Raw genomic sequence first — 21,191 nt, 5'->3', positions numbered from 1 at the left:
AAAATTATGAATATGACTATGTGGTGGGTAATGGAACCATGGTATGTGTTGATTGGTGTAGGTTCCATTGCACGGGTACTATTCATCTAGGATTAAGTACCAATGCTGTCAAGTGATTCTAGCGCCGTACATTTCGCGTTAACCATAAGATTTATAATGGCTCTGGGGAAGTCAGCTGTATCTTTTCCCTCTCGCATGCCAACGGACTAGTAATAAGGGTTGCCTGGATCGGTCTATCTTTGGTAAAGGTAGGGACATGTGGTCTTTCACGGTCTACCATTAGATACAGGGGAGGGCAGACTTATTATTGGTCTATGAAGTATTGTAAGGGTTGTCCGGATCGGTCTATCTATGGTGTATAGGACAGGGCACATAAGTTGTTCGGATCGGTCTACCTTTATGGTATAGGGGAGAACAAGTGCCTGTGTTGGTCTACCCATAGATATAGGGGAGAAGAGACTTACAAAAGGGTGGGTCTGCGGGGTCGCGGAGAAGGCAGTGATTGGCTTGGATCTTATACTGGGCCTCACACCAAGGAATTGTGGACAGAATCTCGAGCCCGGTTGGCAACAAGGATAAGGTCTCTTATGGGAAAAGTAACGCACCTCTGCAGAGGATATCAAATTGTGGCAGTCACTCCTTGTTCTGGGAAGGGAACTACGAACGCGGCAGGAAAGGAACTCCACGAAGTTCTGTTCAACCTGTGAAGACTGACGGGCATAGTTTTCATAATAAAATAAACCTTTTGAAGAAATTTTTATGAAAACTTGCATTCGCCTATGACTTTCTGGTCTATGGCTGTAGCTAGTGCATGATACACCTGATGCGGCCTAAGGCCACGTGGGTTGCCCGATCTCACGAATTGACCGAGGGAAAGGCGGGGGAGAGGAACAACACGAAGAACACGACGAAGAACACGATGAACACACGCGAACGCACGCAACACAACCCGATACAATTCCGGTTTACTCCCGATAGCCCGAACCACTATCCCGATAGAATCTCTCAAGGGAGAGACACGCGGTAGAATCCCCGAGAGGAAGATCGGTGATGGGGACATCTCTATGATAGATACAACCAATACTCCTACAGCCACACTTCAGGTACAGTCGTTACTAGGAATCCTTCCTGATATATATGAGAATATGATGCTTCCTAAATCAAATGTATTTATATTATTTAGGAATGGATCTAGCATGGACGCCAAGCATTGGATTAGGAACGTGCATGGAGATGGCAGCAGACCTGCAAGGATTCAGGATGGCGTTGCAAGCGAGTATTTCAGAACATTGAAGCCGCCATAGTGAAGCAACGATGCTTGGATGAATTATACAAGTTACTCCATCATAAAATTCGTCCAAAGAGTTAGTTTTGGTGCTGCGTCACCTTATTTAATGGGCCAGGCCCATGTATTTTCGGATTAGGTATTTTAGGGGATTTTAAGAGGCCATATAAGTGGAGGAAGGCCCATTTAGGGGTGTTTTTGGCCAACCCTAGCTGGTTGGACGAAAATCCCTTCACTTCCCCCATATATATCCCTCTATAGCCGTCATTAGAACTTGGATTTTGATTAGATTAAAAGTTAGCCAATTGCTGCAACTTCATGTACTTCTTTTGAGGCCAACGCCCAGAACAAGACCGACTATTCGGAATCCCACCATTATCAATCAAGCTTTCATCTCTATTCGCAATATTCTGATTGCATCTTTGGTTCTTACTTGTTCTCGATTTCAGGTAGGAATTAAGACCCTTGCTGGTCAGGCTGATCGTGCTCCTGCAAGATCAGTAACTCCCAGAGATTTTCCTAGCGATTGCATTGGCGCACGAGCTTTGCACGTGTAGTCGGATCGTCAAGCACGAACTCCACCAACAAATCGATTTATCCCCATCTCATCAAAAGATCGGACACCTTTGCTCTGATACCACTTGATAGGGCAAAGGTGTCCGATCTTTCCATGAGATGGGGATAAATCGATTTGTTGGTGGAGTTCGTGCTTGACGATCCGACTACACGTGCAAAGCTCGTGCGCCAATGCAATCGCTAGGATAATCTCCGGGAGTTACTGATCTTGCAGGAGCACGATCAGCCTGACCAGCAAGGGTCTTAATTCCTACCTGAAATCGAGAACAAGTAAGAACCAAAGATGCAATCAGAATATTGCGAATAGAGATGAAAGCTTGATTAATAATGGTGGGATTCCGAATAGTCGGTCTTGTTCTGGGCGTTGGCCTCAAAAGAAGTACACGAAGTTGCAGCAATTGGCTAACTTTTAATTTAATCAAAATCCAAGTGCTAATGACGGCTACAGAGGGATATATATGGGGGAAGTGAAGGGATTTTCGTCCAACCAGCTAGGGTTGGCCAAAAACACCCCTAAATGGGCCTTCCTCCACTTATATGGCCTCTTAAAATCCCCTAAAATACCTAATCCGAAAATACATGGGCCTCGCCCATTAAATAAGGTGACGCAGCACCAAAACTAACTCTTTGGACGAATTTTATGATGGAGTAACTTGTATAATTCATCCAAGCATCGTTGCTTCACTATGGCGGCTTCAATGTTCTGAAATCCTCGCTTGCAACGCCATCCTGAATCCTTGCAGGTCTGCTGCCATCTCCATGCACGTTCCTAATCCAATGCTTGGCGTCCATGCTAGATCCATTCCTAAATAATATAAATACATTTGATTTAGGCAGCATCATATTCTCATATATATCAGGAAGGATTCCTAGTAACGACTGTACCTGAAATGTGGCTGTAGGAGTATTGGTTGTATCTATCATAGAGATGTCCCCATCATCCTCCCCTACTTGAATTGAAGTCGTCCTCGACGTAGCCTCATGTTTTTCACCAAGATATGCCTTCAAATCGGAGGTAATCATGTCCTCATCAATCGGTATACGATTGGTGGAATCACACGAGTGAGAGACCGGTGGTAGAATCACAAGTGTGAGAGACTAATCATATAAGGAGTGCCTTGATACAATAGATTTGATAATCTAAGGAGGGGGTTTCCCTAATCCCAAAGGGATGGTGGAGGCATAAGCCTAGGTTCTCTCAAGTTCAACTCTTAACCTAATGAAGGGGGAGGTGGGAGCCTATATATAGGGAACCACTAAAGGAGGGGTAGTGTAGGCATACAAAGGGATAAAGGGTTCAGATTTGATGCTCTTTGCAGTGGGGCGGTAGTGTCGGCGCAGGTAGGGCGACAGGGCCGTCATCCTCAGGTGTAGTGGTAGCGCGGCAGTGCCGGTGGAGATGGGCGGCAGTGCCCGTCGTCCTGAGCGGCAGTGCTGGCCTTCGCGGCGCGTCCCCTTCTCCTTGACGATCTCTTCCATGCTTCCCATGACCTTGACGTTGACCTTGAGTCCTCGAGCCTCCATGGCGTCATCTACTTCCTCCATACTCGGCGATGCATACCTATCATGGTCATATGACGTAGGATGAAGTAGCATACCATTCAAGAGAGACATTTGTTGGAACGCATAAAGGAGAAGATTCACCTTTGCGTGACGTGTAGATGTTGACGCACATGATGCGGTGGAGACCGAAGGTCGCCCCGTATCATCTCCCCCACTTGAAAAAGAGTCGTCCTCGACGATAAGTCATCATGAACGGGTAGAGGTGGGAGATGGCAACAACTCTTGAATGTGGCATCACTTATCATGAACCCTATCAATAGCACAAGACAAGCAACGCAACACTCAAAGAGTAGATGAAGTTCCACGGGTATAGAAAGAGAGCGCAAGTTGAAGGAGGTCACCTTAGCAAGATGTCTGTGTGCTCTCATTGAGAGATCTTGTGTAGTGGAAGTGTGCGGGCAAAACCATTCATTGGAGCTCACTTGTATCATGCTCTCAAGAGCTCGTTTGGTCAACTCGTGCTCAATCGAGGTTGACCTTGTCTTCCGTGTACCTACACACACAATAGGAATAGCAAAGAAAGTGTGTGCATGGTATATGAACACATCATCCATCATGATGGTCCATTTCTTTTGCACATCACCATTAGCGTTAAGCAAAGCATTATAATAGATATGGTGAATATGCGGGGTAAACACATGAACATGCTCATCATGGATATAGGTAACGTCTCCAAAATCTGAGAGAGCTATGGGGGCAATCTCATTTACAAGCATATTAACACTATTGCAAGCCAAGCATTGGAAAGAGAAATTGTTCATCATTTTGGTTGCATTAATGGGAGAATATTGCAAGCATGTAGCACAAAAAATGTTCAACATTTGATCAACAACAAATCATGTATGAAAATTTGTGAATGATGCGGGGTGGCTTTCGGACACCTCCACCTCAAGACCGTCAAGTGCAGCCCCACCTATCGTCGACGCTACACCATGGCCAAGGAGTCCCCCAAGTGGACCAACAACACAAACCCCCGCCATATATGTCAAGGTGAACCCTTTCCTCTCTATGGTCGACCTCAACACCAACTTGAATGGTATGCTACCTCATGCCTATCATCATTATGTCTATAGGTGCCGACATCGACAAGGACCAAGAGAGAAGGAACTCCCATGGTGTAAGGAAGAGAGAAGAAGAAGAAGAAGGAAAGAAGAGAAGAAGGCTGGCCGGCCCAGGACCCGGTTGGACTGGCCCTACAACAGGACCGTCCGGTCCCAGACCCGGTCGACCGGACCCAGGACCGGACCACCCGGTCACAGGCCCGGTCTGACCGGCCCCAAACCGGATTTGACGGGAATGACTCACCAAACTGCCTAAGTTATCCACTTGCGTACCTTTTCTCCTTGCTGGCCATGTATGCCTATATAAGTATCTTGGACCCCTCCTTTACCCCTTAGACAAGATTTAGGCTTAGACATGAAGTTGAGCTTTGTCTCCCTAGGGTTTCATCCCCTTTGTATCAAGGCTACCCTTGTTGGATGTATGGATTTGTGAGTGTGAGATTCTAGTGCTACCCACTCTCTCTCCCACTCCTAGATTCATCTCCCTCACCAATCTCTCCGCTCGGAATTTTACCGCGTGTCTCTTCCGGGTTGATTCTATTGGCGTGGTCCATCGAGCCACGGGGTAAGTATCGATTGTATCGGGTTGGTGTGCGTGCGTGATTTCATCGTGTTCTTTGTGTTCATCGTGTTCTTCGCGCTCTCCCTCTCTTCCTCCTTTGGATTTCGGGTCAACCGCAAGATCGGGCACAAACGGGGTCTTAGACCTCATCATATGGTATCAGCAGCCTTTGGTTTCCGCGGATTTGACCCCCCACCCACCCAATTTCATCTTTAAAAAATTTCCCAAAAAAATTCCCCAAAAATAGCCCTAATTTGCCTTTGGACGGATCTGTGATTTCGTTGCGTTTTGAGTGGTCTTGGTCCATGGATTCGATGTTATTGTGCTTGATCTACTATTTCCCCAACTTCTAGCCCCCAATTCCATCGTTTTCCTTTGATTTGGGTCGATTTGGACGAGTTTGGCTCAAGAACACGACAGGCCGGTTGAGAAATCCGGTCAACCGGGCTGTAGACCGGGCCAGCCGGCGCCAGGTGATACGTCTCCAACGTATCCATAATTTCTGATGTTCCATGCTTGTTTTATGACAATACTTACATGTTTTGCTCGCACTTTATAATGTTTTTATGCGTTTTCCGGAACTAACCTATTAACAAGATGCCACAGTGCCAGTTCCTGTTTTCTGCTGTTTTTGGTTCCAGAAAGGCTGTTCGGGCAATATTCTCGGGATTGGACGAAATCAACGCCAAAGATCTTATTTTTCCCGGGAGGCTCCAGAACACCGAAGGGGAGTCAGAAGGGAGGCCTGGGGCCCCCACACCATAGGGCCGCGCGGGCTGGCCCCTGGCCGCGCCGGCCTATGGGGAGGGCGCCCTGGTGCCCCTCCTGCGCCGCCTCTTCACCTATTTAACCCCTTTCGACCTAAAAACACGATACGTTTTGACGAAACTCCAGAAAGACTCCAGGGGCGCCGCCGCCATCGCGAAACTCCAATTCGGGGGACAGAAGTCTCTGTTCCGGCACCCTGCCGGGACGGGGAAGTGCCCCCGGAAGCCATCTCCATCGACGCCACCGCCTCCATCATGCTCCGTGAGTAGTTCCCCCATGGACTACGGGTTCTAGCAGTAGCTAGTTGGTATTCTCTCCTCCATGTACTTCAATACAATGATCTCATGAGCTGCCTTACATGATTGAGATCCATCTGATGTATTGGTGTTGTGTTTGTTGGGATCCGATGGATGATACATTATGATTAGTCTATCTATAAAGTTTGTGAAGTTATTGTTGCTGCAATCTTGTTATGCTTAATGCTTGTCACTAGGGCCCGAGTGGCATGATCTTAGATTTAAGCTCTATACTTATTGCTTAGATTGTATCTACAAGTTGTATGCACATGTCACTGTCCGGAACCAAAGGCCCCGAAGTGACAAAAATCGGGACAACCGGAGGGGATGACGGTGATGTGAGGATCACATGTTTTCACGGAGTGTTAATGCTTTGCTCCGGTACTCTATTAAAAGGAGTACCTTAATATCCAGTAGATTCCCTAGAGGCCCGGCTGCCACCGGCTGGTAGGACAAAAGATGTTGTGCAAGTTTCTCATTGCGAGCACGTACGACTATATATGGAAAACATGCCTACATGATTAATGATCTTGATATTCTTTCTTAATGCTTTGAATCCTATCAATTGCCCAACTGTAATTTGTTCACCCAACACTTGTTACTTGTTATTGGAGAGTTACCACTAGTGTAGATCGCTGGGAACCCCGGTCCATCTCTCATCATCATATACTCGTTCTATATGTCATTGGAAGTAGTATCAACTATTTTCTGGTGCCATTGCCTACGTATTCTTTATTCTTTGCTGTTGTATTCTTGTTACTACTGCTCTCATATTACTGCTACTTTCACATCACCCCTGTTACTAGTGCTTTTCCAGGTGCAGCTGAATTGACAACTCAGTTGTTAAGGCTTATAAGTATTCTTTACCTCCCCTTGTGTCGAATCAATAAATTTGGGTTTTACTTCCCTCGAAGACTGCCGCGATCCCCTATACTTGTGGGTCATCAAGACTGTTTTCTGGCGCCATTGCCGGGGAGGCATAGCTCTACTCATAAGTTCACCTGGGGAGTACACTCTACCTCTCTCTCTGTTTTTATTTTGTTTTATTTTGTTTTGCTTAGTTTACTTTTATCTAGTTTATTTGTGCTTTGTTTATTTCTGTCTAGTATTATTTTGCTTAGTTTACTTTTGTTTAGTTTCTTTTTGTCTTGTTTTATTTTATACCCAAAAATCCATAAAAAATTGAAAAACCTAAAAATTAAAAATTGCTGTTATGGGAGAACCTACAACCTATTTGGAGCTTATAGAATATTATAATAATTATAGAAAATCAAGAGCGGGTGAAGTTATGAAAGCTGTGATAGAAAAATTGAAAACAATTGCTAAAATCTTGCTTAAACGCCATGATATAAACTGTTGCTCTCAACAGGATACTAAACATCTTAAATTTCAATGTGGCTTTAGTGAGGAATTTTTAATTAAGAACTATAATCGGAATAGCTATATTCATTTTGGGTTCGAAGAGGTAGAACAATTTGTCATATTTATGGGAGCCTCTGAGATAGAATCCTTCATGTCCAAGAATTATGAAACTTGTGTTGTTTGTAAGGACCTTAAAGATTATGTCTCTTCTATCCTTAATTTTTGCAATGAAAGTTACAGTGATAATCCTTATATCATTGATTATGAAGAGAGACTCATTAATGCACAAGAATGCACTCACAATTTGCAGGAACCTGTGGAAGAAGAAATTGATGAACCTGAAAGCTCATTGGATGAAAAAGAGGAGGAAATTGATGAACCTGAAAGCTCATTAGATGAAAAAGAAGAGGAGAGTGATGAACAAAAGGAGGAAGAATGGATTAGCTACCCATGCCAACCTTCTAATGAGAGTAACTCTTTATCTCTTACACTATTTGATTGTCCTCCATGCTTACCGAAAGAGGTTGAATGTTATGTTCCTGTGGATTCTCTTGAAATATTCCCTATGAGTAAAACTTGTGAGAATAATTATGCTACTGTTATCTATGATAATCCATGCTATTTTGATAAATCTTATGATAATGCTTTGTTTGTGCCTGATGTCGAAATGCATGGTACTAAAGAATTTTGCTTGGCAAATGTTTATGATAAAGCTCTAGATGATGGTCCTATGTTACTTGATAATATTAATTGTACTACTAATGAAAATGGGATTGGAGAGTTCTTGACTTTATCTATGTGTCCCATATCTCTTGAGATTGATCGATCATCTTGTTATATTATTGATAAAAGTGAGTTTGAAAGTTTTGATCCCACTATTTTTGAGCTTGATAAAAGTTATGTGTTTGTGGATCATGAAAAGTATGCTGCATGTGATAGTTATATTGTTGAGTTTGTTCATGAAGCTACTGAAAATTATTATGAGAGAGGAAAATATGGTTGTAGAAATTTTCATGGTACTAAAACACCTCTCTATATGCTTAAAATTTTGAAGTCACTCTTGTTTTATCTTCTTATGCTTGTCACTTTGCTTTTCATGAACTTGTTTATTTACAAGATTCCTATGCATAGGAAGCATGTGAGACTTAAATGTGTTTTGAATTTGCTTTTTGATTCTCTCTTTTGCTTCAACTCTTATTTCTTGCGAGTGCATCATTAAAACTACTAGGCCCATCTTAATGGCTATAAAGAAAGCACTTCTTGGGAGATAACCCATGTGTTTATTTTGCTACTGTTTTGTTATGTTTTGGAAGTTGTTACTACTGTAGCAACCTCTCATTATCTTTATTTTATTGCAATGTTGTGCCAAGTGAAGCCTCTAATCGAAGGTTGATACTAGATTTGGATTTCTGCGCAGAAACAGATTTCTATCTGTCACGAATCTGGGATGTTTTCTCTGTAGGTAACTCAGAAAATTATGCCAATTTACGTGCGTGTTCCTCAGATATGTACGCAACTTTCATTAGTTTTGAGTTTTCTGATTTGAGCAACGGAAGTACCTTTTTAAAATTCATCTTTACTGGCTGTTCTGTTTTGGCAGATTCTGTCTCTTTTTTTTTTGCATTGTCTCTCGTGGACTTTAAGCAAGGCTTTCTAGACGTGGTGATAGGGCAAAGGTGTCCAATCTTTCGATGAGATGGGGATAATTCGATTTGTTGGTGGAGTTCGTGCTTGACGATCCGACTACACGTGCAAAGCTCGTGCGCCAATGCAATCGCTAGGACAATCTCCGGAAGTTACTGATCTTGCGGGAGCACGATCAGCCTGACCAGCGAGGGTCTTAATTCCTACCTGAAATCGAGAACAAGTAAGAACTAATAATGCAATCAGAATATTGCGGATATAGATGAAAGCTTTATTGAAAAGGTGGGATTCCGAATAGTCGGTCTTGTTCTGGGCGTTGGCCTCAAAAGAAGTACACGAGAGTTGCAGCAATGGCTAACTTTTAATCTAATCAAAATCCAAGTTCTAATGACGGCTACAGAGGGATATATATGGGGGAAGTGAAGGGATTTTCGTCCAACCAGCTAGGGTTGGCCAAAAACACCCCTAAATGGGCCTTCCTCCACTTATATGGCCTCTTAAAATCCCCTAAAATACCTAATCCGAAAATACATGGGCCTGGCCCATTAAATAAGGTGACGCAGCACCAAAACTAACTCTTTGGACGAATTTTATGATGGAGTAACTTGTATAATTCATCCAAGCATCGTTGCTTCACTATGGTGGCTTCAATGTTCTGAAATCCTCGCTTGCAACGCCATCCTAAATCCTTGCAGGTCTGCTGCCATCTCCATGCATGTTCCTAATCCAATGCTTGGCGTCCATGCTAGATCCATTCCTAAATAACATAAATACATTTGATTTAGGCAGCATCATATTCTCATATATATCAGGAAGGATTCCTAGTAACGAATGTACCTTAGATATGGTTGTAGGAGTATTGGTTGTATCTATCATAGAGATGTCCTCATCATCCTCCCCTACTTGAATTGAAGTCGTCCTCGACGTAGTCGCATCTTTTTCACCAAGATATGCCTTCAAATCAGAGGTAATCATGTCCTCATCACGTGGAGAGCTGTAGCTAATGTTTTATTGAGTTCTTGCAATTTGTCACTACAGGACCAAGGTGGATTCAAATTTTTTGAGTACTAACCCCTCTAATGAAGTTTATGAGAAGTTTGGTGTGAAGGAAGTTTTCAAGGGTCAAGAGAGGAGGATGATATATGATCAAGAAGAGTGAAAATTCTAAGCTTGGGGATGCCCCCGTGGTTCATCCCTGCATATTTCAAGAAGACTCAAGCGTCTAAGCTTGGGGATGCCCAAGGCATCCCCTTCTTCATCAACTTATCAGGTTTCTTCTATTGAAACTATATTTTTATTCGGTCACATCTTATGTGCTTTACTTGGAGCGTCTGTGTGCTTTTATTTTCGTTTGTTTTTGTTTGAATGAAGATGGATCCTAGCAATCCTTGTTTGGGAGAGAGACACGCTCCGCTTTTTCATATGAACACTTGTGTTCTTCGTTTTACTTTTAATGTTCAATGGTAAAAGTTGGAAGCTACAATACTTATGGTTATTTGGTAGGAAACAGAAAATGCCTCATATTGTCTTGGATAATTTGACACTTGGCAATTGTTTTGAGCTCTCAAGTAGATTATGATTAAGTTTTTTTTTTCATGTAGTTTAAACCTATTAGTGGAGAACTACCGTAGAACTTGTTAAAATTGGTTTGCATGATTGGTCTCTCTAAGGTCTAGATATTTTCTGGTAAAAGTGTTTGAGCAACAAGGAAGACAGTGTAGAGTATTATAATGCTTGCAATATGTTCTTATGTAAGTTTTGCTGTACCGGTTCATACTTGTGTTTGCTTCAAACAACCTTGCTAGCCCAAAGCCTTGTACTGAGAGGGAATGCTTCTCGTGCATCCAAATTCTTGAGCCAACCACTATGCCATTTGTGTCCACCATACCTACCTACTACATGGTATTTCTCCGCCATTCCAAAGTAAATTGCTTGAGTGCTACCTTTAAACAATTCAAAATGCTTCTCAATTTGTGTTAATGTTTTATAGCTCATGAGGAAGTATGTGGTGTTTTATCTTTCAATCTTGTTGGGCAGCTTTCACCAATGGACTAGTGGCTTCATCCGCTTATCCAATAATTTTGCAAAAAGAGCTGGCAACGGGGTTCCCAGCCCCAATTAATCACAAATAGACACTCCTCCATGGTATGTGAATGATTGGTAGGCACCCGAGGATTCGGTTAGCCATGGCTTGAGAAAGCAAAGGTGGGGAGGAGTGTCATCACTAAATAAAACTAAAATAAAATAGACACTCCTTCATGGTATGTGATTGTTGGAAAGCACCCGAGGATTCGGTTAGCCATGGTTTGTGAAAGCAAAGGTTGGAAGGAGTGTCACCCAAAAATAAAAATAAACTACATCATGGGAGCCGCTCTTTGAAGGTTTGTCTGGCGAGGGGGTTAGAGTGTCCACTACCATTCGTTGACAACAACAAACACCTCTCAAAACTTTACTTTTATGCTCTCTTTATGTTTTCAAAACCAAAGCTCTAGCACAAATATAGCAATCAATGCTTCCCTCTGCGAAGGGCCATTCTTTTACTTTATGTTGAGTCAGTTTACCTACTTCCTTCCATCTTAGAAGCAAACACTTGTGTCAACTGTGCATTGATTCTTACATACTTGCATATTTGCATTCATCATATTACTTTATGTTGACAATTATCCATGAGATATGCATGTTGAAAGTTGAAAGCAATTGCTGAAACTTATATCTTCCTTTGTGTTGCTTCGATGCCTTCTGATGTAGCCCAACCTTCGGTCTTCGCCACATCATATGCATCGACGCCGACACGTCACGCAAAGGTGAATCTTCTCCTTTATGCGTGCGTACAATTACCTATGTGGAATGGTATGCTACTTCATCCTCCGTCATATGACCATGATAGGAATACATCACCAAGTACGGAGGAAGTGGAGGATGCCATGGATGCTCGAGGACTCAAGGCCGAGGTCGTGGAAGCATGGAAGAAGCTCCAGGCGCAGCTACACCAGAGTCGCCGGCGTCGCCAACTCACAACGGAGTCTCCGGCCCATGAAGATCAAGACCGGAGTCTCCGGCCTACATACAAGAGAGTCTACGGACTATGTGAAGCGCTATCCACAAGTCAATTAGGGCCAAGGCCCATGTACCCCCTTCTATGCCTAAACTACCCCTCCTTAGTGGCTCCCTATATATAGGCTCCCACCTCCCCCTTCATTAGGTTAGAGTAGATGAACTAGAATTTGGCTCATGCCTCCACCATCCCTTTGGGATTAGGGAAACCCCCTCCTTAGATTATCATATCTATTGTATCAAGGCACTCCTTATATGATTAGTCTCTCACACTTGTGATTCTACCACCGGTCTCTCACTCGTGTGATTCCACCGATCGTATACCGATCTTCCTCTCGGGGATTCTACCGCGTGTCTCTCTCTTGAGAGATTCTATCGGGATAGTGGTTCGGGCTATCGGGAGTAAACCGGAATTGTATCGGGTTGGTGTGTGTTTGCGTGTGTTCATCGTGTTCATCGCCGTGTTCTTCGTGTTCTTCCTCTCCCCTGCCTTTCCCTCGGTCAATTCGTGAGATTGGGCAACCCACGTGGCCTTAGGCCGCATCATATGGTATCAGAGCAAAGGTTGCCACGAATTTGACCTTCGCCCAAAAATTTTGCCAAAAAATTGCCCCAAAAAATAGCTCGAAAATTGATCTCCGAATTTGTTGAGTTTTTTGTGGTTTTGATCCACAGATCTGTGTTCTTAGTGGTTGATCTATCATTTCCCCATCTTTTCCCCATCAATTCATTCCAATTTGGTGCGAATTTGAGCGTTTTTTGTCCAGGTTTCGTCAAGAATAGTTCATCCGGATGAACAGCCCGACCAGGCTCCTGGCCGATCCACTATGGCGTTGACTTTCCGCGTGTACCGCTCGCACCGGCCGTCGCCAGGGCCAAACACCGCATCGCATCACGCCTCCAGTTCTTGCCGCGCCGCCCGCCTCCGTTTGCCCCGCTGCCGCTAGCTCCGTCCGCGCGCGCACGCCAACAGCAGCTCACGCACCCAGCAGAACAGTGCGCGCCTACACCAACTCCTCCGCTCAGCTTGCTCCGGCCACCCAGGCCCCACGCCTTGCTCCTTGCGCGCGCCCGGCCGCAAGCAGGCCACCACGCTGCCAAGCTTCCGCCTCAAGCGCAGCAAGAACAGCATCAGCCCAGCTCAGCTCACACAGAAATCGCCTTGGCCGGTCAACCGGATTGCTGACCGGGCCATCCGGTCGAAACCGGAGCCCAGACCGGTGCCAACCGGCGCAATACAGGGGCTCCATCCGGTCCGGGGCCCGGTCTGGACCGGGCACGCCAGTCCCAGATCCGGTTTGACCGGGTTCTGGACCGATTTGATCCAGTTTCGTCCAATTTTGACTCCATTTTTTTGCCCCAAATTTTGACAACTTTCCGGAGCCCGTTTGATCTCAAACTTTTACAGCCATCTCACAACATCGTGACTCTAATTTTGACACCTTTTTCGAAATTTTTGGAGCCCAACTTTTGACCGCTCGTTTCGACCCAACTTTTCGGGCATTGACTTAATTTGCCCGGTTTCCGTTTTGGAGTGCCTTTGGTCCGTGAGAACCGCTTCCGCGCCTACATCAACACCGCGACAACGGCATCGGCACCCCGGATTCCGACGCATCTTCGACACCATCGTCGACACCATCGCAAGTTCGTGTGCTTGACACCGCCTAACCTTTTCATCTAGGTATAACTTGCACCCCTCACCCCTTGTAGCCCCGTTTCTTTCTTTGTGTACCTATCCCATTGAGAGTGGCTTTCCGAGTGTTGCGAAGCATTGCACAAGTGTCACGATCGTGAGAGGGTGTGTGTGCGTTGTGTTGAGCAAAGCTCCGAAGCAAGCTCGGTGAGAAAGATACACAAAAGAAGAAAAAGTGTGACATATACATAGAGAAAAATAAAGCTTCTAAGCATAGAAAAAAAAAGTGAAAAAAAAGAGAAAAAGGAAAAGGGAATACAAAAAGAGTGTGTCCACCGATACAAAAGAGTGCAAAGCTTGTGAGCACTAAGAGAGATAAGAGAAGAGTGGCATTTGTGCAAATCTAGTTGCTTCTCTCATATGCAACCAAGCTACGGTCTCTCTTGTGTTGGCGCGACACCGAGCTAATAGTCTTCGTTAGGACCATCTTTGTTACTTGCTCACTTCCTTGGTCGCGCTAACCCCATTGTTCTTTCTTGTGTGTGTTTCCGTGTTTCCTTGACATAGATCACCACTCTTGACATTTGACTTTGGATCTTACCCACATTTGACAATAGACTTTTCCGTTGATCTTTTTCGTTTGCTATCCACTCCTTACCCACCACATATAGAGTTCTTAGCCTTTTGCGTGTGCTTTGAGTGTGTGTGTGAGTAACCCGATACATTTCGACTTTGCTCTTGACTTGAACCATTTTCCGATACTTTCTTGATAGGTGAGATACTTGTGTAGCTTTCCTTCCACCACATACATATACACCTTCCTAGTGAGATATATACATGATGACCCCACAAGAGCAAGCCGAGATGAGAGCATACTTCGCCGAGTTAGATGCTCGAGAGGCCAAAATGACCCTCCAAGACAAAGCCGAGTGCAAATCCTACTTCAAACACCTTGAGAGCAAGATTGATACACACCATGAGTCGAGTGAGGATGTTTCGCTTTCTAACAACTTAACCTCTACTCCTCTTGTGTTGTCTTCCTCTTTGCTAGGTTTCTCGGACATCGACGACGCCATTGCCATGGAGATGAGGGACTCCACTATATGTGAGATGAGCGACTCCACTATATGTGAGATGAGTGACTCCACTATATGTGAGCTTGATGAGTGCCTCCACTTCGAGAGCATGAGTGATACACCGTGTGAGATGAGAGTGGTAGTTGATAGGTCTTGTGAGGCCATTTCGAATTCTAACAACTTACCCTCTACCTCTAGTGTGTTCTCTCGTGTCTCATTAGGTTCCATGGATGACGAGACGCCGATCATGGAGAAGATGTACATGGTGCATGAAGATGATGATATCACACCATGCTTGTTGCTTGAAGATGAACATGGAGGCCACATCGAGCCTACCTCTTCCACAACACCTACCTCATATGAGCGGGACTACAAAGGTACCTATATGGGTGTTGATGATGCCATGATCCCACTAGTGGACATGATGATTTGTGAGTGCTTGCATGAGTTGGATGATCCTATTGCCATGTCATATGCTTCGTTCTTATTCCCATGTGATGCTTTGCTTGATAACATTGTTGATCATGTGGAATTAGTTGCTTATGATAATATGTCCATGCCATGCTATGAGAGTTTCCCTTTCTCTCCTATTGCTTGCAACTTATCGAACAATTTCTCTTTCCCATGTGTTGATTGCAATAAGGACATTGATGTTTGTGTTGTGACAACCTTGCCGAACAATTGCTCTTTCCCTAGGTTTGTCGACAAGAATGATGAAACTTTGAACATGTTTTGCTCACAATGCTTGCAATATTCTCCCATTAATGCATCCAAAATATTGAACACTTGCTCTTTCAAATGCTTGGTTTGCAATTATGTTAATGTGCTTGTTAGTGAGATTGCCCCCATAGCTCTCTCAAATTTTGGAGACTTTGCTATCCATGTTGAGCATGTTCCCATGTTTACCCCGCATATTCACCACATCTACTATGGTAAATTGCTTAATGCTAATGGTGATGTGCAAAAGAAATGGACCATCATGATGGATGATGTGTTCATATACCATGCACACACGTTCTTTGCTTTGCCTATTGTGTGTGTAGGTACACGGAAGACAAGGTCAACCTCGATTGAGCACGAGTTGACCAAACGAGCTCTTGAGAGCATGATACAAGTGAGCTCCAATGAGTGGTTTCGCCCACACACTTCGACTACACAAGATCTCTCAATGAGAGCACAACGACACTTCGATAAGGTGACCTCCTTCAACTTGCGCTCTCTTGCTATACCCATGGAACTTCGGCTACTCTTTGAGTGTTTCGTTGCTTGTCTTGTGCTATTGATAGGGTTCATGATAAGTGATGCCACATTCAAGAGTTGTTGTCATCTCCCACCTCTACCCGTTCATGATGAGTTATCGTCGAGGTCGACTCTTTTTCAAGTGGGGGGAGATGATGTAGCCCGACCTTCGGTCTTCGCCACATCATATGCATCGACGCCGACACGTCACGCAAAGGTGAATCTTCTCCTTTATGCGTGCGTACAATTACCTATGTGGAATGGTATGCTACTTCATCCTCCGTCATATGACCATGATAGGAATACATCACCAAGTACGGAGGAAGTGGAGGATGCCATGGATGCTCGAGGACTCAAGGCCGAGGTCGTGGAAGCATGGAAGAAGCTCCAGGCGCAGCTACACCGGAGTCGCCGGCGTCGCCAACTCACAACGGAGTCTCCGGCCCATGAAGATCAAGACCGGAGTCTCCGGCCTACATACAAGAGAGTCTCCGGACTATGTGAAGCGCTATCCACAAGTCAATTTGGGCCAAGGCCCATGTACCCCCTTCTATGCCTAAACTACCCCTCCTTAGTGGCTCCCTATATATAGGCTCCCACCTCCCCCTTCATTAGGTTAGAGTAGATGAACTAGAATTTGGCTCATGCCTCCACCATCCCTTTGGGATTAGGGAAACCCCCTCCTTAGATTATCATATCTATTGTATCAAGGCACTCCTTATATGATTAGTCTCTCACACTTGTGATTCTACCATCGGTCTCTCACTCGTGTGATTCCACCGATCGTATACCGATCTTCCTCTCGGGGATTCTACCGCGTGTCTCTCTCTTGAGAGATTCTATCGGGATAGTGGTTCGGGCTATCGGGAGTAAACCGGAATTGTATCGGGTTGGTGTGTGTTTGCGTGTGTTCATCGTGTTCATCGCCGTGTTCTTCGTGTTCTTCCTCTCCCCCGCCTTTCCCTCGGTCAATTCGTGAGATCGGGCAACCCACGTGGCCTTAGGCCGCATCACCTTCACTTTGAATTTATTGCTTTATGAGTTAACTCTTGTGCAAGACTTTTGATGCTTGCCTTGAAAGTACTCTTCATGAAAAGTTTTGCTATATGTTATCTATTTGTTAGCAACTATAGATCATTGCCTTGAGTCACTTCATTCATTTCATATGCTTTGTAATAGTATGATCAAGGTTATGTAAGTAGCATGTCACTACAGAAATTATTCTTTTTATCGTTTACCTACTCGAGGACGAGTAGGAACTAAGCTTGGGGATGCTGATACGTCTCCAACGTATCCATAATTTCTGATGTTCCATGCTTGTTTTATGACAATACTTACATGTTTTGCTCGCACTTTATAATGTTTTTATGCGTTTTCCGGAACTAACCTATTAACAGATGCCACAGTGCCAGTTCCTGTTTTCTGCTGTTTTTGGTTCCAGAAAGGCTGTTCGGGCAATATTCTCGGAATTGGACGAAATCAACGCCAAATATCTTATTTTTCCCGGGAGGCTCCAGAACACCGAAGGGGAGTCAGAGGGGAGGCCTGGGGCCCCCACACCATAGGGCCGCGCGGGCTGGCCCCTGGCTGCGCCGGCCTATGGGGAGGGCGCCCTGGTGCCCCTCCTGCGCCGCCTCTTCGCCTATTTAACCCCTTTCGACCTAAAAACGCGATACCTTTTGACGAAACTCCAGAAAGACTCCAGGGGCGCCGCCGCCATCGCGAAACTCCAATTCGGGGGACAGAAGTCTCTGTTCCGGCACCCTGCCGGGACGGGGAACATTGCTATGGTTAGTATTATAACTTCGCTCACTCCTCAATGTCTTGGAATATCCTAAGGTCCTACTCAAGAGATGATGATATGAACCTATAAATATATGGTTTTCCTAGGAATTCTACCTTGGTATCTTCTGTAGCTTGTTCTTCAGGAAATCTGATAAACCTGCATCTTGTGGTATGCATCCACCTCCTAGCTTCTTCATCTTGATCCTAGCTAATGCATGGAGTGGCTCTATGTGTTTGATCCCTTGTATCATGGTACTAGATGAGCAAATGGATGAAGGGTGTGGCTCTATTTATAGGCTTGGGCAAGCTCTAGTATCATGACACATAGGTGGTGACTCTTGTTTTTGTTTGATGAGTAAGGTGCTTGGTTGTCATGCCCTCATCCATAGCAATCCTTTGAACATGAGGTGGTAAAGCTTGGGATGCAAGTCATGTAGATATTTTCATCCTATGTGGCATGATCATTATCCTCTCATATAATTTATTCTGAGATATCCAAGTGGCATTTGTTACTAAATATCTTGTGAATGCTTTTATACTTGTGAATAGTGCACCATATCATGTATGATTGGATTTATGTTATAATATTGGTCAAAAGGTAAAGGTTGAAGGTTATTCCTCAATTTTGGATAGTTGGTGTTTGATATCACCAAGGCATGATCATATGAGTTTCAAAATACTCTAGTTATTTTTATTCAAATAGTTTGAACTATAATTCGTAATGTAAATGGATTTAGTTTTATGATATTCCATGTATTTAATAAGTTATGATTTAAATAAGAATGGGTGGCCTTTATGCACCTTAGACCCTATGGTTTAACTTATTTGGTAATAAGTTTAGAAGTTAATTAAATTACACATAAAGGTAGTTGCTAACTTTTAAGTGTTAATCAGTTGGGGTTTGATTCTTAAAGAATGTGTTGTTGTAAGGAATACCATGCTATGATCCTTTATAGGATTTGGTATTTGATCCTCACTTAAAGTGTTGCGTAATAATTCTAGTTCCTTTTGATCCAACCTATGGATCAAATTATGTCTACCCAAAACAAGGTTTTAGCAAAGATCACAGTGAAGTTTATAGCGCTTGACTTGATGATCTACTTCAATTCCAGCAAGTCAAGTGAAACTTCAGTTACTGTGACAAGTTTTATTTGAAAGCGCAAAAATTCCCCGGATTTTCTATGCATGAATGCAATGCACACTTTGATGTTCTCTCATTTTATAGCCTCTAAACCTAGGATATTATAGCCTAGCACGAAGGCGAAGAAAGCTGCATCGTTGAAGGGCAAGAGTGCCAAGTCCTCGAAGGGCAAGAGTGATGCACCGCCGGTCGTCGACTCGGACGACGACTTCGAGCCTAGCACCAAGGCCATGAAAGCTGCATCGTCGAAGGGCAAGGGAAATGGTATGCTGTGTTCTTAGTGTTCTAGTTATCAGTAGCCATGGATCTTGCACTATGTTGTAGCGTTGGTGTACCGTTTAATTTGTTAACAGAGAGGTATGTTGCAGTAGTAAGTTGTATCTTAATTATCGCTTGAAGTTGAATTTGAAATGTTTGTTGAACAGAAATAATAATAATATGTCTCTCGTACATAGTAATGAGTCTCAGGAATAGTAGTCATACATGGTCCATACAAAGAGTAGTCATACATGGTGACATAGGCATCCCAAATGGGCCTGCCGAAGATAGTACCCGGGGTTTACTGAAGGCCCATTACCCATATTATTAAGGAAAGCTAGAGTTGTAATAGAAAGTCTTATTTGTAATCTTACGGGATGAGTTAGAAACCTTCCCGGACTTTGTAACTTGTACAGCACGAATCCCTCGGCTCCGCCTCCTATATAAGGGGGAGTCGAGGGACGCAGAGATCATCGAATCATTGTTTACAAACCCTAGTTTTCATAATCGTCGAGTACTTTTCGGCTGAAACCTTCGAGATCTACTTGCCCTCTACTTCCAACTAAACCCTAGCCTACAATCCATAGGCATTGACAAGTTGATACCTTGTCAATTGGCGCCGTCTGTGGGAACTAGAGGCGTAAGGATCTGATCTCGATGGCACGTTCAAGATCTTCGACATCATCAACCGCAAGCAACACAATGGATCGAGGTAAACAGATCGCTGCTGGTTCTGTCGATTTTGTTCCTCACCCACCCACCCGTTTGGATGCATATGCGTATCTGGCGGAGCCTATGGAGATGACGTTCGGAAGGTTTCACTTTCGCGTCGAGAAAGAAGGATCGTATCGTGTCGAAATTCCGATTTCGTCGGGATCATCGGCGGTCGATTCCGATTTTTCAAGCTATACATCGTCAACCGAATCAGGAGAAGAAGAAACTTCGTCGTCACGCTACATCAGCATCAGGGCAAGAGAGAAACTCGCCAAGATCTTCAGCGACATGTCGTTTGAGTCATCTGCGGACTCATATATAAGCGATGGCTCAAGCAGTGTCGACAGTTACGACTTCATCGACAAATCTACTATAGTGGGCAAGGTCTTCACCAATCTCAACGATGGTGTCACCAAACTCAACATAGATCTGAATACAAAATATCATCAAATTTATGTCATTGGAGAGTCAAGCAATGACCAAGAGGAAACATCCGAGGCTTTCGACGATCTGGGAAATCCATACGTCGATCCCTCCGATCTGCGACGAGGTTTGGGCAATAAATACGTCGGGCCACAGCCGCGACACAGAGTTCGACTCCCGCAAGCAGCATGGGATAGAGCCGCGAGAGCTATGGACGGCTCAGAACCAATGGCCACCACAGCCACGCCAGAGGAATTACAAGCATATCAATATAGGCTTGCACGAGCTGCAAGAAAATTGGAAAAACAGGCAGCTGAGTTAAATAGAAGAAAGGAGGCAGCTTCTGCATCCAGCAGGAGAAGGGCAGAGTTGTGTCGACAATCTAGAACTTCGGGTGATAGCCACAGGGAAGCTCGGAACAGAGCAAGATCAAGGTTACAACACATACCCGAAGCAGAAAGAGAGCACCTGGTCCAAAACCTCGACATGTCCTTTATGTCGATAGATACAAGAGGAAACATCATCCCTAAGACACCAGAGGCTGGGTATATGGCGACACATGCTTTTATTCTCGCATCTAAACCACCTCCAGGAGATCCAAGGGAAACACTTTACAACATGGCGATAGCATGAGTTGGTGCCATGGGGACGGCGTTTGTATCAACACCTCCCGAAGGAACAGCAAGGCAAAATAGTCCACGACCTGCTGCAGCAGCAGCAGTTCCTGAAGGACCAAGTGGAGCAAGAGATA

The sequence above is a fragment of the Lolium perenne genome, chromosome 3 (genome assembly GCF_019359855.2).
Source record: "Lolium perenne isolate Kyuss_39 chromosome 3, Kyuss_2.0, whole genome shotgun sequence".
Classification (NCBI taxonomy): domain Eukaryota; kingdom Viridiplantae; phylum Streptophyta; class Magnoliopsida; order Poales; family Poaceae; genus Lolium; species Lolium perenne.
Note: the sequence above shows the minus strand (reverse complement) of the source record.